Source organism: Canis lupus, chromosome X (assembly GCF_011100685.1).
Source record: "Canis lupus familiaris isolate Mischka breed German Shepherd chromosome X, alternate assembly UU_Cfam_GSD_1.0, whole genome shotgun sequence".
NCBI classification, from domain to species: Eukaryota; Metazoa; Chordata; class Mammalia; order Carnivora; family Canidae; genus Canis; species Canis lupus.
In genome coordinates, this window is record NC_049260.1 from 16,985,744 (window position 1) to 17,012,228 (window position 26,485).

The following is a 26,485-nucleotide window of genomic DNA, read 5'->3' on the forward strand; positions in this document are numbered from 1 at the left end:
CAAGAGTCATGGAACTGCCTTAGCTGTGATCAAGACAAAAGGATCTAATCCCACAGAGTGGATTTAACGTGGCAATATGGAAATCAGAGTTGTTTTCTGATTATACCCCATGAGTCCTACATATTCAATTTACTAGTTACACCTTTCTTTTATTCCAGTATAATTAACATTCAGTGTTATATTAGTTTCAGGTGTACAATATAGTAATTTAACACTTTCATACATCACTCTGTGCTCATCACAGCAAGTTTACTCCTTAATCCCCATCACCTACTTCATCCAATACCACCCCCCCTCCCTGGCTCTGGTAACCATCTGTTTGTTATATATAGTTAAGAGTTTGTTTTGAGGTTTCTCTATTTTTTTCTTTGCTCATTTGTTTTGTTTCTTAAATTTCAAATATGAGTTTTTTATTTTGATGAGGTTCAAAAATCATATAGTATTTGTCTTTCCTTGAACTAGTTACACTTTTGTGCTTCAGTTAAATCTAACCTGGTTGTATTGCATATTCTAAGATGTTAAAGTGCAAGCATACTAAATAAAACATTATTGGTAATATTTTTATAATTATAGAAATATTTCTGTAATATTTTATTTAGGATCTTTTGTTTATATTAACTAGTGAGATTAGCCCACAATTTTCCTTTCTTAAGATTCCCATGTCTATTTTTTCTATGAAGATTATATTACCCTCAATAAAATAATTGAGTATTTCCTCATTTTCTATTGACTGGAGAATCTACAGATTGAAATTTTATTTTCCTTGACTACTTGGTAGAATTCATCCATAAAATCATTTCAGCCTACTGTTTGTGTAGAAGTGAATTTTTAGCAACTGATTCAGATTTTTTAGTGATTATTCAAGTTTTCTGTTTTCTATTTAGTCAGTATTAATGTTATACTTTCTAGGGAATTATTTGTTTTATATAAGTTTTCAACTTTAGGAGCATAAAGTTGATTATAGATTCTCTTATCTTTTTTCAGATTCATTTACTTATTTGAGAGAGAGAACACATATGAGGAGGGGTAGAGGAGAGGGAGAGAGAATCCTAAGCAGGTTCCATGCTCAGTGCAGAGCCTGATGTGGGGCTCAATCCCATTACCCCAAGATCATGACCTGAGTCAATATCAAGAGTTGGATGCTTACCTGACTGGGCCACCCAGGCACTCTATATAGAAAGAGAAGTTTTTTTTTTTTTAACTTATTTACGATAGTCACAGAGAGAGAGAGAGAGAGAGAGACAGAGACACAGGCAGAGGGAGAAGCAGGCTCCATGCACCGGGAGCCCAACGTGGGACTTGATCCCGGGTCTCCAGGATCGCGCCCTGAGCCAAAGGCAGGCGCCAAACCGCTGCGCCACCCAGGGATCTCCCTATATAGAAAGATATATCTCTATTCAACTCACTGTAATTTTATCACATGTGTAGATTTATGAATCCACCACCATAGCCAAGATAAAGCATAGTTTGATCACTATAAGGCTACAATGTTTTTATAACGGCACCCACTTCCATCCCATCCTCTGCCCCAGTCTCTAACAGCTGGCAATCACTAATCTGTTCTCTATTTCTTTGTCATTTCCAGAATCTTACACAAATGATATGGTATATATGAAACCTTTTGAAACTGGCTTTTTTCACTCTGAATTTTTTGGAAACCTATCCAAGATGATGTATGTATCAATAGTTCATTCCTTTTTATTGCTGAGTAGTATTCCATGGTATGGATTCACCATAGGTAGTTTAACCACTCACCTGCTAAAGATCATCAGGCTTGTTTCCAGTTTTTGCCCATTATGAATAAAGCTATTATTAAGCTTGTTTCCAGTTTTTGCCCATTATGAATAAAGCTATTATTAACATTGTGTACAGGTTTTTGTATAAAAATAACTTTCAGGGATCCCTGGGTGGCGCAGCGGTTTGGCGCCTGCCTTTGGCCCAGGGCGCGATCCCGGAGACCCGGGATCGAATCCCACATCGGGCTCCCGGTGCATGGAGCCTGCTTCTCCCTCTGCCTGTGTCTCTGCCTCTCTCTCTCTCTCTGTGACTATCATAAATAAAATAAAAAAAAATGAAAAAAAAAAAAAAAAAAAAAAAAAAAAAAAAAAAAAATAACTTTCATTTCTCTGTAATAAATCCCTGAAAGAACAACTGCTAGATTGTATGCTATATATATGTTTAGTTTTTTTATGAAACTTTTCCACATCGGCTGTACCATTTTACAGTTGCACCAGCAATGTATGACTTACTCAGTTTCTTACAATACCTGCCACCATTCAAAACTGTCACTATTTTTTAATTTTAGCCAATCTGATATGATATAGTGATGTCTCATTGTTTTAATTTTAATTTCCTAATGGCTAATGAAGGTGAACATCTTTCACATGTTTATTTGCTATCTATATATCTTCTTTGGTGAAATGTCTGTTCATGCCTTTTGCTCATTTTCAAATTGAATTATTTTGTACCATTGTGTTTTAACAACTCTTTATATACTCTGGATACTAGTCCTTTTTCAGATGTATGGTTAGCAATTATTTTCTCTCATTCTTTAATTTACCTTTTTATACTCTTCACATGGTTTTTTCAGAGAAAAGTTTTTTATTTTGATGAGGTTCAATTTATCATTTTTTTCCTTTTATGGATTATATTTTAGGTGTACAGTGTAAGAAGCTTTTGCCTGGCCTTAGATCCCAAAGATTTTCTGCTATGTTTATTTCTAAAATATACTTAGTTTTACAATTTACATTTAAGTCTGTGATCCATTTGAAGTTATTTTTGTGTAAGGTGTGAAGTTTGGGTCAAGGTTCTTTTTTTGACAATGGATATTTAAATGCTCCAGCACTATTTGTGGAAAAGGCTATCCTTCCCCCTTTGAATTGCTTTTGAACTTTTGTCAAAAATCAGTAGGATATATGTGTGGGGGTCTATTTCTGGGGCCTCTATTCTATTCCACTAACTAGGTGTCTATCCCTCCATCAATATCACACGGTCTTGATTACTATACCTATACAGTAAACCTTAAATTGAGTAGAGCAATTCCTTTCACTTTTTTTTTCTTCTTTTAAAGATGGTTTTAGCTATTCTATGACATGTGTTTTTCCTTTTAAATTTTAAAATAAACATATATTTCTACAAAAATCTTTGCTTGGATTTTGGTAGGAATTGCATTTAACTGACATATTAGCTTAAGGAGACTTGACATTGTTACTCTGTGTCTCCATCTATTCAGGTTTTCTTTGATATCTTTCATAAGAATATTGTAATTTTTCATAATACAGGTACTTTTCATCTTTTGTTCAGTTTATACCTAGGTATTTCATTTTCATTAAGCAATTATAAAAGGTATTTTGCTTTTAATTTTGGTATTTACAAGTTATTCTTAATTTATAGTCATGTGGTTGATTCCTGTATCCTGCAACATTACTGAGCTTGCTTATTAGTTCCAAAAACATTTTTGTAGATTTCTTGAGATATTCCACATAGACAGCATGTCATCTGCAAATAGAGACAACTGTACTTCTTTCTGCCTAATCTGGATGCTTTTACTTTTGTTTGTCTATTGCTATGGCCATAAAACACAGAATTATGTTGAATAAAAATGGTGAGGGGGAATATCTCTTCCATGTTCCTGATCTTAGGTGTAAAGCATTTATTTGTGCATCATAAAATATGAGATTAGGTATAGATTTTTTCATAAATTCTCTTTATCAATTTAGGTTGTCCCTTCTTTTTCTAACTTGATGAAAGGGTTTGTTGGAGTTTCTTTTTCATATATGGTTGTTGGATTTCTTCAAATGCATTTTCTGCATCAATTGATATGATAATATCATTTTTGTTCATTAGCCTATTGCTTATGTTGAATGATTTTCAGATATTGAACTAGCCTTTCATACCTGGACTATTTTCAATACCTCATATAAGTGGAATTGTACAATATTTCTTTAAGCCTGTATAATAATTCTATTGTATTCATAAATCATATTTTCTTTATCCATACATCCATTGATGGGCATTTAGGTTGCTTCCACATTATAGCTCTTGTGAATAATGCTACAACAACCATAGGAGTACAAATATCTCAAGATCCTCTTTTCTTTTCTTTTTTTTTAAAGATTTCATTTATTTATTCATGAGAGACACATAGAGAGAGAGGCAGAGACACCGGCAGAGAAGCAGGCTCCATGCAGGGAGCCCAATACAGGACTCGATCCCAGGACTCCAGGATCACGTCCTGGGCCGAAGGCCGATGTTCAACCGCTGAGCCATCCAGGCGTCCCTCAAGATTCTCTTTTCAAATCTTTTGAATATCCAAATGGGACAGCTGGATTATATGGTATTTCCATTTTTGTTTTTTTGAGGAATCTCCGTACTGTTTTCCATAGTGCCTGTGTCATGTTTATATTCCCACCAGTAGTGTACAAGCATTCATTCTGATTTTTCCATATCCTAACACTTCTTATCTCCTGTTTTTGTTTTGTTTTGTTTTTGATAATGGCCATCCTATTAGGTATGAGGTGATTTCTCATTGTAATTTTGATTTGCATTTCCCTGAGGATTATTGATGTTAAGGATTACTTTTCATATAACTGTTATTCATTTGTATGTCTTCTTTGGAGAAATGTCTAATCAAGTACTTTGGCCATTTTTAAATCAAGTTATCTGGAGTTCTTCCCCACCCTCTCCTATTTTTTGCTATTGAGTTGTAGGAGTTCCTTATAGTTTTTGGATATTAGCCTCTTATCACACACAAGATTCATATTATTTTCTCACATTCTGTAGGTTGCCATTTCATTCTGTTAGTTATTTTCTTTGCTGCAAAGAAGTTACTTGGTTTGATGTAACCCTGTCTCTTTTTCTCTTTTGTTGCCCATGTTTTTGGTATCATATTCAAGAAATCATTGTCAAGAACAATTTCACAAAGATATCCCCTATGTTTTCTTCTAGGTGTTTGACAGTTTCAGTTTCAGGTCTTATGTTCAAGTCTTTAATCTATTTTGAGTTGATTTTTATGTATGGTGTAAGATAAGCATTTAATTTCATTCTTTTCCATCTAGATATCCAGTTTCTCCAACACCATTTGTAAAAGAGAATATCCTTTTCCTATTATGTAGTCTTTGCATCCTTGTTGAAAATGAGTTCACCATATATGTGTGGGTTTATTTATGGGCTCTCTATTCTGCTCCATTGGTCTATATGTCTGTCTTTAGGCCAATACCATATTGTTTGGATTACTATAGCTTTGCAGTATGTTTTGAAATAATAATGTATGATGCCTCCACCTTTTGTTTTTCTTTCTCAAGACTGTTTGGGCTATTTGGTGTCCTTTGTAGTTCCATATGAATTTTAGGATTGTATCTCTATTTCAGTAACAAATGCCATTGGTTTTTTATATGAATTGAATTAAATCTGTAGAACACTTTGGGTTGTACAGAGATTTAACAATATTAAGTCTTCCAATCTAAGATATGTTCCCATTTATTTAAGTTTTCTTTAATGTCTTTCAGTAATGTTTTGTAGTTTTCATTTTAAAGTCTTTCATCTGAGGGAGGAGGGGCAAGATGGCTGAAGAGTAGGGTCCCCAAATCACCTGTCTCCACCAAATTACCTAGATAACCTTCAAATCATCCTGAAAATCTACGAATTCAGCCTGAGATTCAAAGAGAGACCAGCTGGAACACTACAGTGAGAAGAGTTCACGCTTCTATCAAGGTAGGAAGACGGGGAAAAAAGAAATAAAGAAACAAAAGGCCTCCAAGGGGGAGGGGCCCCGCGAGGAGCCAGGCTGAGGCCGGGGCGAGTGTCCCCAGGACAGGAGAGCCCCGTGCCGGAGAAGCAGGAGCTGCACCAACCTGCCCGGGCGGAAAGGGGCCACAGGGAGTTAGAGCAGGACCCCAGGAGGGCGGGGATGCCCTCGGGCTCCCGGGGACACTAACAGTCACCTGCGCACCCAGGAGAGTGCGCCATACCCCAAGGCCGAGCTCCCTAAAAGACTGTAGCGCGCACGGCGGGACCCAGGAGCAGCTGGGAGGGGCTCGGGCGGCGGCTCCGCGGAGGGGGCTGCGCGGCCGGGAGCGCGAATCCAACAGCGCAGACCGGGAGCACAGGGCGCCGGGACACAGCCCAGGATCCGGCCTCCCCTGGGACAGGCAGAGGCCGGGAGGGCCCAGGACAGCAAGGACGCTCCTGCCCCGAGCTGAGCAGAGCAGCGGCCCCGCCCCGGAGCCTCCAGGCCCTGCAGACGGAGAGCTCCGGAGTTCCTGCCGGAGCTGAATCCAGGTTTCCAGAGCTGCCCCGCCACTGGGGTTGTTCCTCCTGGGGCCTCATGGGGTACACAACCCCCACTGAGCCCTGCACCAGGCAGGGGCACAGCAGCTCCCCCAAGTGCTAACACCTGAAAATCAGCACAACAGGCCCCTCCCCCAGAAGACCAGCTAGACGGACAAGTTCCAGGGGAAGTCGAGGGACTTAAAGTATACAGAATCAGAAGATACTCCCCCGTGGTTTGTTTTTTTTTTTTTTTTTTTTTTTTGCTTTTTGATTTCTGTTGCTTCCCCCACCCTTTTTTCCCTTTCATTCTTTTTCTTTCTCTTTTTCTTCTCTTTTTCTTCCTTTTTTCTTTTTTTCTTTTTCTCTTTTCTTTCCTTCTTTCTCTTTTTCTCCTTTTCCCAATACAACTTGTTTTTTGCCATTCTGCACTGAGCAAAATGACTAGAAGGAAAACGTCACCTCAAAAGAAAGAATCAGAAACAGTCCTCTCTCCCACACAGTTACAAAATCTGGATTACAATTCAATGTCAGAAAGCCAATTCAGAAGCACTATCATACAGCTACTGGTGGCTCTAGAAAAAAGCATAAAGGACTCAAGAGACTTCATGACTGCAGAATTTAGAGCTAATCAGGCAGAAATTAAAAATCAATTGAGTGAGATGCAATCCAAACTAGAAGTCCTAACGATGATGGTTAATGAGGTGGAAGAACGAGTGAGTGACATAGAAGACAAGTTGATGGCAAAGAGGGAAACTGAGAAAAAAAGAGACAAACAATTAAAATACAATGAAGATAGATTAAGGGAAATAAACGACAGCCTGAGGAAGAAAAACCTACGTTTAATTGGGGTTCCCGAGGGCGCCGAAAGGGACAGAGGGCCATAATATGTATTTGAACAAATCATAGCTGAAAACTTTCCTAATCTGGGAAGGGAAACAGGCATTCAGATCCAGGAAATAGAGAGATCCCCCCCTAAAATCAATAAAAACCGTTCAACACCTCGACATTTAATAGTGAAGCTTGCAAATTCCAAAGATAAAGAGAAGATCCTTAAAGCAGCAAGAGACAAGAAATCCCTGACTTTTATGGGGAGGAGTATTAGGGTAACAGCAGACCTCTCCACAGAGACCTGGCAGGCCAGAAAGGGCTGGCAGGATATATTCAGGGTCCTAAATGAGAAGAACATGCAACCAAGAATACTTTATCCAGCAAGGGTCTCATTCAAAATGGAAGGAGAGATAAAGAGCTTCCAAGACAGGCAGGAACTGAAAGAATATGTGACCTCCAAACCAGCTCTGCAAGAAATTTTAAGGGGGACTCTTAAAATTCCCCTTTAAGAAGAAGTTCAGTGGAACAATCCACAAAAACAAGGCCTGAATAGATATCATGATGACACTAAACTCATATCTGTCAATAGTAACTCTGAACGTGAACGGGCTTAATGACCCCATCAAAAGGCGCAGGGTTGCAGACTGGATAAAAAAGCAGGACCCATCTATTTGCTATCTATAAGAGACTCATTTTAGACAGAAGGACACCTACAGCCTGAAAATAAAAGGTTGGAGAATCATTTACCATTCGAATGGTCCTCAAAAGAAAGCAGGGGTAGCCATCCTTATATCAGATAAACTAAAATTTACCCCGAAGACTGTAGTGAGAGATGAAGAGGGACACTATATCATACTTAAAGGATCTATCCAACAAGAGGACTTAACAATCCTCAATATATATGCCCCGAATGTGGGAGCTGCCAAATATTTAAACCAATTAATAACCAAAGTGAAGAAATACTTAGATAATAATACACTTATACTTGGTGACTTCAATCTAGCTCTTTCTACCCTCGATAGGTCTTCTAAGCACAACATCTCCAAAGAAACAAGAGCTTTAAATGATACACTGGACCAGATGGATTTCACAGATATCTACAGAACTTTACATCCAAACTCAACTGAATACACATTCTTCTCAAGTGCACGTGGAACTTTCTCCAGAATAGAACACATACCGGGTCACAAATCGGGTCTGAACCAATACCAAAAGATTGGTATCGTCCCATGCATATTCTCAGACCATAATGCCTTGAAATTAGAACTAAATCACAACAAGAAGTTTGGAAGGACTTCAAACACGTGGAGGTTAAGGACCATCCTGCTAAAAGATGAAAGGGTCAACCAGGAAATTAGAGAAGAATTAAAAAGATTCGTGGAAACTAATGAGAATGAAGATACAACCGTTCAAAATCTTTGGGATGAAGCAAAAGTAGTCCTTAAGGGGGAAATACATCGCATTACAAGGATCCATTCAAAAACTGGAAGGAACTCAAATACAAAAGCTAACCTTACACATAAAGGAGCTAGAGAATAACAGCAGATGGACCCTACACCCAGCAGAAGAAGAGAGTTAATAAAGATTTGAGCAGAACTCAACGAAATCAAGACCAGAAGAACTGTGGAACAGATCAACAAAACCAGGAGTTGGTTCTTTGAAAGAATTAATAAGATAGATAAACCATTAGCCAACCTTATTAAAAAGAAGAGAGAGAAGACTCAAATTAATAAAATCATGAATGAGAAAGGAGAGATCACTACCAACACCAAGGAAATACAAATGATTTTAAAAACATATTATGAACAGCTATACGCATTCCTGGAAAACCACAATCTACCAAAACTGGAACAGGAAGAAATAGAAAACCTGAACAGGCCAATAACCAGGGAGGAAATTGAAGCAGTCATCAAAAACCTCCCAAGACACAAGAGTCCAGGGCCAGATGGCTTCCCAGGGGAATTCTATCAAACGTTTAAAGAAGAAATCATACCTATTCTCCTAAAGCTGTTTGGAAAGATAGAAAGAGATGGAGTACTTCCAAATTTGTTCCATGAGGCCAGCATCACCTTAATTCCAAAACCAGACAAAGACCCCACCAAAAAGGAGAATTACAGACCAATATCCCTGATGAACATGGATGCAAAAATTCTCACCAAGATACTAGCCAATAGGATCCAACAGTACATTAAGAAAATTATTCACCAAGACCAAGTAAGATTTATCCCCAGGACACAAGGCTGGTTCAACACTCGTAAAACAATCAATGTGATTCATCATATCAGCAAGAGAAAAACCAAGAACCATATGATCCTCTCATTGGATGCAGAGAAAGCATTTGACAAAATACAGCATCCATTCCTGATCAAAACTCTTCAGAGTGTAGGGATAGAGGGAACATTCCTCAGCATCTTAAAAGCCATCTATGAAAAGCCCACAGCAAATATCATTCTCAATGAGGAAGCACTGGGAGCCTTTCCCCTAAGATCAGGAACAAGACAGGGATGTCCATTCTCACCACTGCTATTCAACATAGTACTGGAAGTCCTAGCCTCAGCAATCAGACAACAAAAAGACATTAAAGGCATTCAAACTGGCAAAGAAGAAGTCAAACTCTCCCTCTTCGCTGATGACATGATACTCTACATAGAAAACCCAAAAGCCTCCACCCCAAGATTGCTAGAACTCATACAGCAATTTGGTAGCGTGGCAGGATACAAAATCAATGCCCAGAAATCAGTGGCATTTCTATACACTAACAATAAGACTGAAGAAAGAGAAATTAAGGAGTCAATCCCATTTACAATTGCACCCAAAAGCATAAGATACCTAGGAATAAACCTAACCAAAGAGGTAAAGGATCTATACCCTAAAAACTATAGAATACTTCTGAAAGAAATTGAGGAAGACACAAAGAGATGGAAAAATATTCCATGCTCATGGATTGGATGAATTAATAGTGTGAAAATGTCAATGTTACCCAGGGCAATTTACACATTTAATGCAATCCCTATCAAAATACCATGGACTTTCTTCAGAGAGTTAGAACAAATTATTTTAAGATTTGTGTGGAATCAGAAAAGACCCCGAATAGCCAGGGGAATTTTATTTTTTTATTTTTTTATTTTTTTATTTTTATTTTTTTAATTTTTTATTAAAAATAAAACCATAGCTGCGGGCATCACAATGCCAGATTTCAGGTTGTACTACAAAGCTGTGGTCATCAAGACAGTGTGGTAGTGGCACAAAAACAGACACATAGATCAATGGAACAGAATAGAGAACCCAGAAGTGGTCCCTGAACTCTATGGTCAACTAATATTCGATAAAGGAGGAAAGATTATCCATTGGAAGAAAGTCTCTTCAATAAATGGTTCTGGGAAAATTGGACATCCACATGCAGAAGAATGAAACTAGACCACTCTCTTTCACCATACACAAAGATAAACTCAAAATGGATGAAAGATCTAAATGTGAGACAAGATTCCGTCAAAATCCTAGAGGAGAACACAGGCAACACCCTTTTTGAACTAGGCCACAGTAACTTCTTGCAAGATACATCCACAAAGGCAAAAGAAACAAAAGCAAAAATGAACTATTGGGACTTCATCAAGATAAGAAGCTTTTGCACAGCAAAGGATACAGTCAACAAAACTAAAAGACAACCTACAGAATGGGAGAAGATATTTGCAAAAGACGTATCAGATAAACGGCTAGTTTCCAAAATCTATAAAGAACTTATTCAACTCAACACCCAAGAAACAAACAATCCAATCATGAAATGGGCAAAAGACATGAACAGAAATCTCACAGAGGAAGACACAGATATGGCCAACAAGCACATGAGAAAATGCTCTGCATCACTTGCCATCAGGGAAATACAAATCAAAACCAAAAAAAAAAAAAACAAAAACAAAAACAAATCAAAACCACAATGAGATACCACCTCACACCAGTGAGAATGGGGAAAATGAACAAGGCAGGAAACCACAAATGTTGGAGAGGATGTGGAGAAAGGGGAACCCTCTTACACTGTTGGTGGGAATGTGAACTGGTGCAGCCACTCTGGAAAACTGTGTGGAGGTTCCTCAAAGAGTTTAAAATAGACCTGCCCTACGACCCAGCAATTGCACTGTTGGGGATTTACCCCAAAGATACATATGCAAGGAAACGCTGGGACACCTGCACCCCGATGTTTCTAGCAGCAATGTCCACAATAGCCAAACTGTGGAAGGAGCCTCGGTGTCCATCGAAAGATGAATGGATAAAGAAGATGTGGTCTATGTATACAATGGAATATTACTCAGCCATTAGAAATGACAAATACCCACCATTTGCTTCAATGTGGATGGAACTGGAGGGTATTATGCTGAGTGAAGTAAGTCAATCGGAGAAGGACAAACAGTGTATGTTCTCATTCATTTGGGGGAATATAAATAATAGTGAAAGGGAATATAAGGGAAGGGAGAAGAAATGTGTGGGAAATATCAGAAAGGGAGACAGAACATAAAGACTCCTAACTCTGGGAAACGAACTAGGCATGGTGGGAGGGGAGGAGGGCGGGGGGTGGGGGTGAATGGGTGACGGGCACTGAGGGGGACACTTGACGGGATGAGCACTGGGTGTTATTTTGTATGTTGGTAAATTGAACACCAATAAAAATTAATTTATTAAAAAAATTAAAAAATAAAGTCTTTCATCTACTTGGTTAAGTTTATTGCTGATTTATCTCTCTTTCTCTCTCTCTCTCACTTTTGTAAATAGAATTGCTTTAATATCCTTTTCAGAGAGTTCACTGTCAGCGTATAGAAAGGCAATTGATTTTTGTATGCTCATTTCATTAACTGCAACATTACTGAATTAGTTTATTATTTCTAAGAGTTTTTTGTGGTGGTTTTAGGGTTTTCTACATATAAGACCATTGTGAACAGAGATAATTGTTTTTTTCCAACTTGGGCATCTCTTATTTATTATTACTTTTTTTACATATTTGCTCTGGCTAAGACTTTTAATACTATGTTGAATAGAATTAGTGATAGTGGGCATCCTTGCCTTATTCCTGACCTTAGAGGAAAATCTTTTCAGTTTTCTGTCATTGAGAATGATATTAGCTGTGGGCTTTTCATATATGGCCTTTATTATGTTGAGGTAATTTCCTTCTCTTCTTGGTTTGTTGAAGTTTTTATCATAAAAGGTTACTAATTTTATCAAATCCTTTTACTGCATCTGCATCTATTGATATATGTGATTTTTATCCTTCATTCTATTAATGTGGGGTATTGTATTGATTGATTTTCATATTTTGAACCATCCTTAAATTCAAGAGATAAATCCTTTTAAAAATATTTTATTTATTTATTTATTCATTAGAGACATACAGAGAGAGGCAGAGACACATATGCAGAGGAAGAAGCAGGTTCCCTGCGAGGAATCTGATGCAAGACTTGATCCCAGGACCCCAGATCATGCCCTGAGCTGAAGGCAGATGCTCAACCACTGAGTCACCCAGGCATCCCAAGAGATAAATCCTTCTTGAAGGAATTAATGGGAAAACAGTTAATCAGATTTTAATAGGTGGGAAGTACATAATGGAGTAAAAGATATGTTTGAGTAAAGGTTGCTAAATGAATAAGACATGCTTAGAAATAGCTTTTTCTTAACTCTAAAATTTATTTCTAAGCACTTGTTTTTCTACCTTCACTATAATGGTTACTTCTATGTGTCAACTTGGCTAGGTTATACTACCTAGTTATTTAATCAGTACTAATCTAGGTATTGGTGTGAAAGTATTTTGTAGATGCAGTTAACATCTACAATCACCACTTGACTTTAAGTAAAGGAGATTACCCATGATAATGTAGGTGGGCCTCATCCAATTAGTTGAAGGCTTTAAGAGTGAAAACAGGTTGTCTGAAGAAGAAGAAATTCTGTCTTAAGACTGGAGTATCAATTCCTGCCTGATTTTCCAACTTGCCAGCCTTCCCTGTAGATTTCAGACTTGCCAGCCCCCACAACTGCATGAGCCAATCCCTACAAAGATATCTAAAAAACCCAAATTTTCTGTTCTCTCATTTGACAATTCATGTCATCTTTCTCTTCTCATAAAATCATCTCTTCTTTATCATCATTGTTAGAAACTTATTTTTTATATGTAACTTTCCATGTATTAAACCCTTTGACATCTGGATCAGTCTTTCTTTCTCAAATCATGTCATCCTCTTGGATGACCCCGGTGTTCTTGTGGATGATCCATCCAACAACCCTTCAATTCTAGTGACTTCTCACTTCAAATATGCACACCCATGGTCAAAACCTCAACTATTTGTATCCTGACTTCAAGGAAACTGGTCATCACAGTAGCCAACTCCAAAACTGTCATATTTTGGGCTGGCGAGACCGGGGACCTCAAAACGGCAGACCCCAGGCCAGCAACCTCCCAATAATGCCGCCTTGCCACCCCACTCCCATCTTCCCACCAACGCGGCCTTGCTGCCCTACCCTAACTTAGTTTACAAGACCTGTAACCCTTGCCCTAATTGGAATGCCGCCCTGCCCCCACCTTCCCCCAAAAAACTCTTTATATACCCCTCCCCCCTGTTTGCCTGGGCACGACTTCCCCGGCCAGCTACTTCCCTACTCTCTCCCTCTCCTGTGGTGGTGGAACCTCACCCGAGAGCGCGTCCCATTAAAAGCCTGCTTCGAGGGCAGCCCCGGTGGCTTAGCGGTTTAGCGCCGCCTTCAGCCCAGGGCGTGATCCTGGAGACCTGGGATTGAGTCCCACGTCAGGCTCCCTGCATGGAGCCTGCTTCTCCCTCTGCCTGTGTCTCTGCCTCTCTCTCTCTCTCTCTCTCTCCATCTCTCCCCCTTTCCCTCTCTCCCTCTCTCTAATAAATAAAATCTTTTAAAAAAAAGCCTGTTTCGACCAACTTTTGCCTGGCCTCTCTATTCCATTTCATTACCACTCAGATTAAACCTGACATCATATATGAACAGAGTGGAGATACCTGGCACAATGCCAGAGTCAGTATGGGAGGGGCAGTTGCTACTCCTTAACTTATATCAAAAGAAGTAGATAAGTTCACATCAAAGGAGGATCATTTATATGAGGTAACTTGAAAACCCAATGTTCTGGGTGACAGAAAACATTTATTTTATTCTTCCTTTTCTATCTAAAAGAGTTACTCTCTATGTCCTCTCATTTCTGAAACTAATTATTTTCTTGTACATATATTTCCTATTCTTTTCTTCTGCAGGCTTTCCCTTTCATCTAATTGTAAATTCCTAAGTGAGACTTCACTTTCTTCTTTCTGAAAGATTTGCAATTTACATGGCATAGTATCTAATTCAACAACATGAAATTATAAATATCACAAAAATTACATTGAAAATAGGAATAAGTGCTTTTTTAAAAGTAAGAAAATGGAAGGACAACAACCATTCTGGGAGAATATATTGAAATTAATACTTTATTTTCTATTATAGTTGACAACTAAGGAGAAAATAACTTGTTTGTTAGAAGGATAGGAAAAAGTAATGGAGCTTAGGGCTTGTGAAATCCTAAAGAAGAGGAAATATAAAGGGATAGCACCTGCTTTTAAAAAGGGCCTAGGATAGTGAATGGTCAAAGGCAACTAGGCAAACTCAAATCCATCTAGTTTTAAGCAGGAGCAAATAAAAGTAACTGCTTCTTCTCTTTTCTTCTTTATCCCCAGAGAGTTAGAGAACTGGCAAAGGTAACTAATTTCTCCCCTTTCTAAGAAGCGAAAGGAACATATTTTTCTAGAAATTTCACAATGAGTATTTTTTTTCATCACCACTTGTGGAAAGCTAATATCAAAAACACAAGAAACAACAAGTGTTAGTAAAGATGTGGAAAAAAAAGAAACCCTGGTGCACTGTTGGTGGAAACGCAAACTGGTAGAGCCTCTGTGGAAAATAGCACGCAGGGTACCCAAAAAGTTAAAAATAGAACTACTCTATGATCCAGGAATCACACTACTGGGTATTTACTCCCAAAATACAAAAACACTAATTCAAAGGAATACACACACCCCTATGTTTATTGCACCATTATTTACAATAGCCAAATTATGAAAAAAAAAAAAACAATAGCCAAATTATGGAGGCAGCCCAAGTGGCCAATGACAGATGACGGACAAAGAAGATGTGGTGTGTGTTAGTGTGTGTATACATATATATATATGTGTATGTGTATATATATGTGTATATATGTATATATGATGGAATATTATTCATACAAAAGAATGAAATCTTGCCATTTGCAATGACATGGATGAGCTAGAGAGTATAATGTTAGTCAAAATAAGTCAGAGAAAGGCAAATACCATATGATTACAATCATATGTGGAATTTAAGAAACAAAACAAATGATCAAAGGAAAAAAAAGAGAAAGAGGCAAATCAAGAAATGGGCTCTTAATTCTAGAGAACAAACTGATGACTACCAGAGGGGAGGTGGGGTGGGAGGATGGGTGAAATTGGTGATGGGGATGTGCACTGGATCTTGTATGGAAGTATTGAATTATTATATTGTACACCTAAAATATAACACTGTATGTTAACTATAATGGAATTAAAATAAAGTAAATTCAATGTAATTAAATTTTAAAAACTTAATTTAAAAAAGAAAAAAGAAAGTGAATCGAATGGATTATGATTTGGACACCAAGGAACTTAGCTTCTGAAATGGATCTATTATTCTTTGAATGTTCTAACCATACAAAACATTTTGTAGGAATGTCCTAAATAAAAGAACTATAGTATAGCCCTCTTGTGGCCTACAGACTAGGACACTACACAGGCCTTCAACGTTTGTTTGCTTTAGAGTTCAGAAGAATTAAGTTTACTTGTCAACTTCTCCACCCTTTAGGAAATACCAAAATGCTAAATTAACCCCTTAAGCTATCACTTCTCAGGGTCAATAGGGTGGGGGTGGGGGTGGGGGTTGGGGATGGACAATAGGAGAGTTTCCCAGGCTCTAAACTTCAAAATTGTCTTTGATACCTTTCTCTCTTCAGGTTCTCCTCAACAAATCCTTTTACTACCTGTTCCTTTACATCATCTCTTATAATCCTGCCCTTCTTTTCCATGTTTACTGCCAGTACCCTGGCTCTATAAAACATTCTCTCAAGCTAGAAACATGGTAGTAATACCTCAGCAGTGGTATTCCTGCTTTTATTCTTTAGTATCCCTTCCAATTTATTATTCCCACAGAACAGAGATTCACAATTCACATTCACATTTCTAGAACATATCATGGCAGTCCCATAATTGTAAACATTTAGTGACTACCCTTTGGATATAAGGTAAAGTTCAAACAAATTGCAAAATGGCTTCTTGGCTATCTTCAATAATTTTACAGACAGCCTAATATTTTGATTCTCCTTAGTCATATCAGCTATCTTTCAAAAGCAAAATAACTAACAATATTCTGCCAAAACTTCTAAATCACACATAAATAATGGAATTATCTGATTTCCCAATTTTAGAAAACTTAGAGACCTTTAAAAAATATGTTTCAAATCTCTCTTTATCAATCTGTCCCTAACGCTCTTCATTTTTTTTTTTAATCTGGCATGCCCTCCCTACAGTTTAAATGACCTAACATATACACGGAGCTTAGAACTGTGTCTAGCACACAGAAGCCCTATTAAAGTATTTACTACAATCAGTATATAGTTAGTAAAGAAAAGTGTGCAATCTCCAGATGAAGACAGACCTGGGTTTTGAACTTTATGTCTGGATTCATTAGCTTGGTGATCATGGCTTAATCATTTAATCTTTCTGGGTCTTTGTTTATTTTTTTTGCAAAAGAGTTAATAATAACTACCATGAATAATTACAAAATAAAAAATTTTGAAGCCAAAATGCCTAGTATAGGACCTGGTACATTGCAGGCACTCCATAAGAGGAAGTTTTTGCTATTATTATTCATTTCTGTACTTTCTCTCCCTAGACCAAAATACCTCTCATTCTTACTTCTCTCTCCTCTTTTGAATCCCTTTCATCTTCTCCTAAGAAACCAGACACAGAAGATTCATCATTCTTTTCCCCCACTGACAATTTACCTGCACAGCTCAAATGGCTTATGCATGGCAAGCATATTGTATAGTAGGAACTTGATTCTAAATGTGCCAGATAGGAAAGCCTTTTTTTTTCAAAAAGCTTTACTAAGATATAATTCACAAGCCACATAATTTATCCATTTGAAGTGTGCAAATCAATGGATGTTAATATATTCATAGAGTTGTCCATCCATCACCACAGTCTTTAGACCATTTTCATTACCCCCAAAACAAATCCCACTCCTCATAGTCATCAAATCCCCAGATCTCCTACCCCTGAAAAGCATAGGTAACATCTAACCTACTTTCTATCTCTACAGATTTCCTTATTTGGACATTTCATAAAAATGAAATCATACATTATAAGATCTTCTGTGATTTCCTTCTCTCATTTAGTATAATGTCTCCAAGGTTTGTCTAAGTTTTAGAATATATTTATGTTTCATTTCTATTCATTGCTGAATAATATTCTAGTGTGTGATTGTAACATCAAAGCCTTTTAAATTGTGCTTGTTGGAAAGAGAAATCAGGCAACAAAGACTAGACGGGAACACAGACAACCTATAGTGACTTTATAGGTAATACAATGGCACTAAATTCATATCTATCAATAATTACTCTGAATGTAAATGGACTAAAAACTCTAATCAAAAGACATAGGGTATCAGAATAGATAAACAAGACCCATCAATATGCTGCTTCAAGAGACTCAGTTTAGACCCCAAAACACCTACAGATAGAAAGTAAAGGGGTGGAAAGCCATCTATCATGCTAATGGACATCAAATGAAAGCTATAGTAGTCATATTTATATCAGGCAAATTAAATGTTAAGCCAAATATTATAATAAGAGATCAAAAAGGATACTACAGCATAATTAAGGGGTCTATCCATCAAGAAGACCTAATAATTGTAAATATTTATGCCCCTAACCTGAGAGCAACCAAATATATAAAAAATTAATAACAAATTTAAAGAAACTCATTGATAATAATATAATAGTAGGAGACTTTAGTACCCCACTCACAGCAATGGACAGATCATCTAAGCAGAAGATCAAGGGGTACCTGGGTATCTCAGTCAGTTAACCATCTGCCTTCAACTCAGGTCATGATCCTAGGGTTCTGGGATTGAGCCCCACATTGGGCTCTCTACTCAGCAGGAAATCTGCTTCTCCCTCTTCCTCTGCACTTTTCCCCACTGGTACTCTCTCTTTCTCAAATAAATAAATATTTTTTTTAAAAAAAGCAGAAGATCAACAAAGAAATAATAGGATTGAATGACACACTGGACCAGATGGACTTAACAGATAATATTCAGAGTATTTCATCGTAAAGCAGAATACATATTCTTTTCAAGTGCACATGGAATACTCTCCAGAATAGATAACACACTAATTCACAAATCAGACCTTAACAAATACAAAAAGATAGAGATCACACCATGCATACTTTCAGACCACAACACTGTGAAACATGAAGTCAACCACAAGAAAAATTTTGAAAAGACCACAAATACATGGAGGTTAAAGAACATCCTTCTAAAGAATGAATGAGTTAACCAGGAAATTAAAGAAGAAATAAAAAAATACATAGAAGCAAATGGGATTAAAAACACAACAATCCAAAACCTTTTGGATCCAGGAAAGGCAGTCAAGATAGGAAAGTACATAGTAATACAGGCCTTCCTTAAGAAGCAAGAAAAGTCTCAAATACACAACCTAAACCTACACCTAAAGGAGCTGGAAAAAGAACAGTAAAAAAGCCTAAATCCAGAAGGAAAAGGGAAATAATGAAGATTAGAGCAGAAGTCCATTAAATAGAAATTAAAAAAAAAAAAACAGTGCAACAGATCAATGAAAGTAGGAGCTTGTTCTTTGAAAGAATTAACAAAATTGATAAACTCCTAGCAGGACTTATCAAAAAGAAAAGAAAAAGGACTCAAATAAATAAAATCATGCATAAAAGAGGAGAGTTCACAACCAACACCACAGATATACAAACAATTATAAGAGAATACTATGAACACTGTCCCAACAAATTGGGCAATCTGGAAGGAATAGATAAATTCCTAAAAACATACAAACTACCAAAACTAAAACAGGAAGAAATAGAAAATTTGAACAGATACATAACTAGCAAAGAAACTGAATCAGTAATAAAAATCTCTCAACAAACAAGAGTCCAGCGCCAGATTGCTTCCTAGGGGAATTCTACCAGACATTTAAAGAATTAATGCCTATTCTTCTGAAGCTGTTCCAAAAAATAAAAGTTCAGGGAAAACTTCCAAATTCATTCCACGAGGTCAGTACTACTTTGATTCCAAAACCAGACAAATACCCCACTAAAAAGGAGAATGACAGACCAATATCCTTGATGAATATGGATGCAAAAATTTTCAACAAGATAGTAGCTAATCAAATCTAACAGTACATTAAAAGTATTATTCAACATAAACATTATATAATAATAACATAAAGTATTATTCATAAAAGTGAGATTTATTCCTGGGCTGCAGGGTGGTTCAATATCCACCAAAAAATGAACATGATGCATCACATTAATAAAAGAAAGGATAAAAACTATATAATCCTCTGAATAAATGCAGAAAAAGTATTTGACAAAATACAGCAATTATTTCTCAATAGAAACCCTCAAGAAAGTAGGAATAGAAGGAACATACCTCACTATCATAAAGGCCATATACAAAAGACCCACAGCTTATATCATCCTCAATGGAGAAAAACATGACAGGGATGTCCTTTACTCTATGGTCAGGAACAAGACAGGGATGTTCACTCTTACCACTGCTGTTCAACATAGTACTAGAAGTCCTAGCATAAGCAATCAGACAACAAAAAGAAATAAAAGGCATTCTAATCAGCAAGGAAGAAGTCAGACTTTCACTCTTTGCAGATGACATGATACTCTATGTAGAAAACTTGAAAGGGGTGTGGGTCAGTCATTTAAGCATCAGAGTCTTGATTTCAGTTCAGGTCATGACCTCAGGTCATGAGATTGAGCCCTGCTTCGGGTTCTGAGCTGGGTGTGGAGCCTGCTTAAGATGCTCTCTCTCTCCCTACACCTCTGCCCCTCCCTCCTGCCCCTGCTCATGCCTTCTCTCTCTCTCTCAAAAAGACAAAAAAAAAAGAAGAAAAGAAAGGAAAATCCAAAAGACTCCACCAAAAAATTGCTATAACTGATACAGGAATTCAGTAAAGTCCCACGATATAAAAGCAAGTACAGAAATCTGGGGCAGCCCGGGTGGCTCAGGATTTTAGCGCCTGCCTTCGGCCCAGGGCATGATCCTGGAGACCCGGCATCGAGTCCCATGTCGGGCTCCCTGCATGGAGCCTGCTTCTCCCTCTGCCTGTGTCTCTGCCTCTCTCTCTCTCTCTCTCTCTCTCTCTCTCTCTGTGTGTCTCATGAATAAATAAATAAAATCTTAAAAAAAAGAAATCTGTTACATTTCTATACACCAATAATGAAGAAGAAAGAGAAATCAAGGAATCGATCCCATTTACAATTGCAAATACCATAAGATACCTAGGAATAAACCTAACCAAAGAGGTAAAAGATTTGTACTCTGAAAACTATAGAACACTTATGGAAGCAGTTGAAGAAGACACAAAGAAATAGAAAAACATTTCATGTTCATGGATCAGAAGAACAGATAGTGTTAAAATGTCTATACTACCCAAAGCAATCCACATGTTCAATGTAATCCCTATCAAAATACCACCAGCATTTTTCACAGAACTAGAACAAATAATTCTAAAATTTGTATGCAACCAGAAATGACCCTGAATAGCCAAAGTAATGTTGAAAAAGAAAACCAAGGCTGGAGGCATCATAATTCCAGACTTCAAGTTGTATTACAAAGCTGTAGTCATCAAGAAAGTATGGTACTGGCACAAGACAGTATGGTATTGACACACAGGTTAGTGGAACAGAATAAAGAACCCAGAAATGGACCCTCAACTCTATGGTCAACTCATATTCAACAAAGCAGGAAAGAATATCCAATGGAAAAAAGACAGTCTCTTCAACAAATGGTGTTGGGAAAACTAGACAGTAATATGCAGAATAATGAAATTGGGCCACTTTCTTACACCACACACAAAAATAAATTCAAAATGGATGAAAGATCTAATATGAGAAATGAAACCATTAAAATCCTAGACGAGAACACAGGCAGCAACTCTTTGACCTGGACTATAGCAACTTCTTACTAGACACGTTGCCAGAGGGAAGGGAAACAAAAGCAAAAATGAACTACTGGGACTTCATCAAGATAAAAAGCTTCTGCACAGCAAAGGAAACAATGAATAAAACTAAAAGGCCATCTGCAGAATGGGAGAAGATATTCATAAATGACATATTGGATAGAGGTCTAATATTCAAAATCTATAAAGAACTTATCAAAATTGATACCCCCAAAATAAAAAATCCAATTAAGAAATGGGCAGAAGATATGAACAGATATTTCTCCAAAGAAGATGTACAAATGACTAACAGATACATGAAAAAATGCTCACCATCACATATCATCAGGGAATACAAATCAAAACCATGATGAGGTACTATGTCACACAAACCAAAATGGCTAAAATTAACAACTCAGGAAACATGTTTGCCCTTGGTGGGAATTCCAACTGGTGCAGCCATTCTGGATAACAGCATGGAGGTTTCTCAAAAGTTAAAAATAGAACTACCCTATGGCCCAGCAATTACACTAGTAGGTATTTATCCCAAGGATAAAAAAATATGATTCAAAGGGGCACATGCACCCCAATGTTTATAGCAGTATTATCAATAATAGCCAAATTATGAAAAGATCCCAAATGTTTATTGACTGATGGATAAAGAAGATGAAAGAAGATATGGTATATATATCATATATATAATGGCATATATATATATATATATATATATAGGCATATTACTCAGCCATAAAGAAGAATTAAATCTTGACATTTGCAATGATGTAGATGGAACTAGAGGGTATTATGCTAAGCAAAATAAGTCAGTTAGAGAAAGACAAATACCGTAAGATTTCACTCATATGTGGAATTTAAGAAAAAAAAAACAGATGAACATAGGGGAAGGGAAAGAAAAATAAAATAAAAGCAGAGAAGGAGATAAACCAATAGAGACTCTTAACTGCCTTCAGAGAATAAAGTGAGGGTTGCTGGAAGGGAGGTGGGTGGAAGATGGGTTAAATGCGTAATGGGCATTACGGAGGGCACTTGTGTTGAGCACTGTATGTTACATGCAAGTGATGAATCACTAAATTTTACTCCTGATACCAATACTACACTTATGTTAACTAACTTGCATTTAAATATAATCTTGGCTGGGTGATGGGCATTAAGGAGGGCATGTGATGGAATGAGCACCGAGTGTTATACTGTATATCGGCAAACTGAATTTAAATATTAATTAATTTTTAAAAATCTTGGAATGAATGAATGAATTGTGCTTCTCAATTCCATGTGCTGCCTCTCACAACACACTCTCCAGCCCCAAAAGCCTCAATATGAATACCTATACCAGGTGGATGCCAAATACATGCCATGTAGAAGTATTCAAACATTGCCACCCTACATCGTCAGGCAAAATTGACCCACAGCTAATTAGTTTGCTACCTACTCCAATAGGCATAAAAAGTAGTACACAAATATAATGATTAATTAATTTGAACATTTATTGAACACTTTCTATCTCAGCTTGAGTTCCCCTAAGAATAGCCCCTGAGACAAGAATTTGAGTTTGTTTCAGAAGTGATCTCAGGAAATACTAATGGGAGCATAGGATATGGAAAGTGAGTCAGGGAAGGGAAGATAGCTAATACAAGATATGTGTTTCAAGCAAGTGACACTGCAGGCAACCATAGCTTAAGTGCACTGAGGAACTTTGGGATACAGTGTAGAACATGGACCTCAGATTTATACCTACTGAAGTGGGAGCAAGCTGTGGTTTTAATCCATCAACTCTGTCAATCAGCTATTAGTTTTGGGCTCCTCACAGAGTGCTAATTCTCTGCTCTTCTGGCCTGGCAGGTGCTGCAGAGCAGAAGAAACTCTGATGGCCAACGAAATCCCTTAAGCAAAGAGATGCAAAGTGCTGGCAGTTGGAAGTCAAGCTAGTATGCTTGGAGAGGGTAAGGACTGAGGAGATAGGGGGGCATGTTCACACTGCTTGCTGTACTTTCTATCTGGACTTCCATACAAAATGAAACAGATACAACAAATATTAATTGAATTTCTTCTATGTGCCAGACAGTGTTCTAGGCATCGAGGATACAGTTGCAAACACAACAGGAAAACCTCTGCCCTCTGGTAATTTATATTCAAGTGAGAGACAAACAGTAAATAACATAAATAAATTATAGAATCTACTGGAAAATGATGAGTACTAAGGTGGGTAGTAAGATGAGTAATCTGGGGAGTGCCTTGCTAAATAAGGTGGTTACTGGAAAAGTGACATGTAGCAGAGCTCAAGGGTCTTCTTGTTCCACCCTCTATTTTCCCCTTAAAGATGCTTTAGGATAACCACCAAGTCTGAAGTGTTTTAATATCAATTCCAGATCCAATATTCCAGAGAAAGAAGTTTTTGTTAGTGATCAGGGACTCTCAGCAATCTTGCACACTAATTAAGCTGAGATGGAGAAAACTAGGAAAATACTAGAAAGGGAAAGGAGAAGCCTATTGTGGTGAGTTCTGAAGTTGGAAAGCAAATTCCTCACCCTCAACCCCTGCCATCATCTTACATAGCTAGAAGCACATCTTCACTGCAGCCTCTCCATGGATACTGCATTCATTCCAGAGCTTCTCCTGGCACCAGCAGCAGGCACTCATTGAGAAAAAAAATAAGCAGGTATCTCCAAGAAAAGACTTGGTGGGGAAATCCTTACCACATGGAGAACCAAATAGCAAGGCAGCCTCTCTTCCTCTCTAAAGAACTATTGCCATCTAAGGTCATGTCAGATTTCAAATGGTGTGTTTGCTCCTGGCCCTGGGGGACACATTCTCATAGATGATACATCTAATGTGCTGTATATACGAATTTGTTTTTTTTTTTTTTTTTTTTTTTTTTAATTTTTTTTATTTATTTATAATAGTCACAGAGAGAGAGAGAGGCAGAGACACAGGCAGAGGGAGAAGCAGGCTCCATGCACCGGGAGCCCGACGTGGGATTCGATCCCGCGTCCCCAGGATCGCGCCCTGGGCCAAAGGCAGGCGCCAAACCGCTGCGCCACCCAGGGATCCCTGTATATACGAATTTGTACAATGAAACAAACTCCAGGGTCCTTTTGCCTCCAGCACCTAATGAAAATCCTTTAGCACTTTCTTCTGTCTTCTTTTTCATCTTCATTTCTTGCTGCGTCCCAAGGGGCTGCTGGTAGATATAGGGCATGCTGCTAACACACAGGACCATCAACTTTTGGAATGTATCACCTCTGTAAAACTTTCCAAGGTTATCCTACCCTCCTTGTCCTGCATTTTCTCACATGCTTCTTTTTAACATTTTTTAAAAAACGATTTATTTATTTATGAGAGAGAGAGAGAGAGAGAGAGAGAGAGGCAGAGACATAGACAGAGGCAGAAGCAGGCTTCCTGCAGGGAGCCTGATGCAGAACTCGATCCCGGACCCTGGGATCATGACCTGAGCTAAAGGGAGACGCTCAACCCCTGAGCTACCCAGGTGTCCCTTCTCACATGCTTCTTGAACAAAGTTATCTTCTCCCATTCTTTGAAAGAATCTTTATAATAATGTTTAGCATTTAGCTGTGTTAAAATTGATTTTACACCTTTCTTATAGCAGCTAGGATGTAAACATTCCATCCATATTATGGCAACCAGAACAATCTGCCCCCTTCCTTCTTACCTCAACTCATCACTTACTTCTTTCTGCCACAGATCTTCTGGTTAACCAGTATTTTTTTCTTTAGTCTCCTTTACTTTCACCTACCTTGAAAATGCTATGATCATTACTGCCTTATATTGTGGTCCACAAGTGATGATTATTCATACTCCGTCCTTCTGAATTTTGAACCAATTGATAAACAGATACAGGAATGTAATAGGAGTCAAAATATCTGTTTCATTTCTACCAAAGTGCTGTAAGGGCCAAGGGCAGTATGCCCCAAAATGTGCCACTTTGGTAGATTATTTTAAATAAAAGTTACAAAAGAGACAGCCTATGCAAGGAAACTCAGACTCCTCCCTGTCCGCCTGAAAGCAGGAAATAAATCTCCCATGTGAAAGGGACCACCCCTGTAGTAGGAGATAAAGAGACAGCCTTATCATCAGAGATGGGAAGTTTGGAGCCAAAAAGGCTATAGAAACAACTTTTGTTACTTTTTCTTAATTTACTACCCCAGCCCAAATTCTGTTTAGACTTACTAATAAAAGCTGCCAAAGTTGTTTTCCTTGTCATGTCAATTCCTCATAGATGTATTGTCTGTCTAAAATTATAAAAATTGCCTGCCTTGTCACTTATTGGGTCTCAGTGTTCATGTAATAAAACTTCAGTTTTTTTCTCCTGTTATTCTGTCTCATGTAAATTTAATTCCGAGTCCAGTTGGACTAGACAAGAATTTTTCCTTCCTTTCAGTTGGCATAGTCAGCAGGATACTTGACACATTTGCCCTGAACAATACTGCAACTAAGAGATCCTGAGATATCTGACATACAACCAGTAAGATTGTCAGCCTCCCAGAATCTCTGCCTGCAAAATTCAATGGAGCAAGAGTGGTGAGAATCTTTCTTTCTCTTTCTCAATTTAGGTGAGCAGGAGAAAATATTGTGGGACCAGTTCCTAGGGCTTACTGACTCTTGGGTAAAATGTTGATAGAGTACTCTTTGGTTTCTGATCCATTTCCTCCAAGAGATGTCCTTTGTTTTTCTTTTTCTGTGTCTTTTGTGTCATTTGTCTGCCCTGTCATAGGGCAGAACTCAAGTGCAGGCCCTATAAACCTACTATTCAAGACAGCCTCACAAACTGGTGAGTTCATGGTTCTCATCAGACCAGTGTCTGTTTAGACAAATTTTACTGTGGGTTTATGTTCCCATGAGGTAAAGGCTGTTACTAAGGGACATCTTAGAAGCCAAAGCCACAAAACTGGTGGGCCCAGATGAGGCATTTAAAAGCTACTAGAGTGCTTGCCACTTAACTCAAAGACTTTCATGTTAGGATAAGTTGGTCACAGAATGGGTTAGGTTGACACTAGGCCACCTGTCAACCTCGAGAAAACTTCTGTGCAACAGGGTACACTATAAAACAACACACAATCCCCAACT

General features: G+C 37.8%; 2 long non-coding RNA genes across 2 annotated transcripts in view; one reads left to right on the forward strand and one right to left on the reverse strand.

Moving 5' to 3' along the window:
* The window catches only part of LOC119868168, a 207,633-nt gene that overhangs the window by 180,818 nt on the left and 330 nt on the right, over positions 1–26,485 (reverse strand). The gene's annotated exons all lie outside the window — the stretch shown is intronic.
* Positions 25,803–26,485, forward strand: part of LOC119868169 — a 42,231-nt gene continuing 41,548 nt past the window's right edge. Inside the window, exon 1 of the long non-coding RNA XR_005385917.1 lies at positions 25,803–25,939. This is a non-coding gene — a long non-coding RNA (uncharacterized LOC119868169). The remainder of the gene's footprint in view (positions 25,940–26,485) is intronic.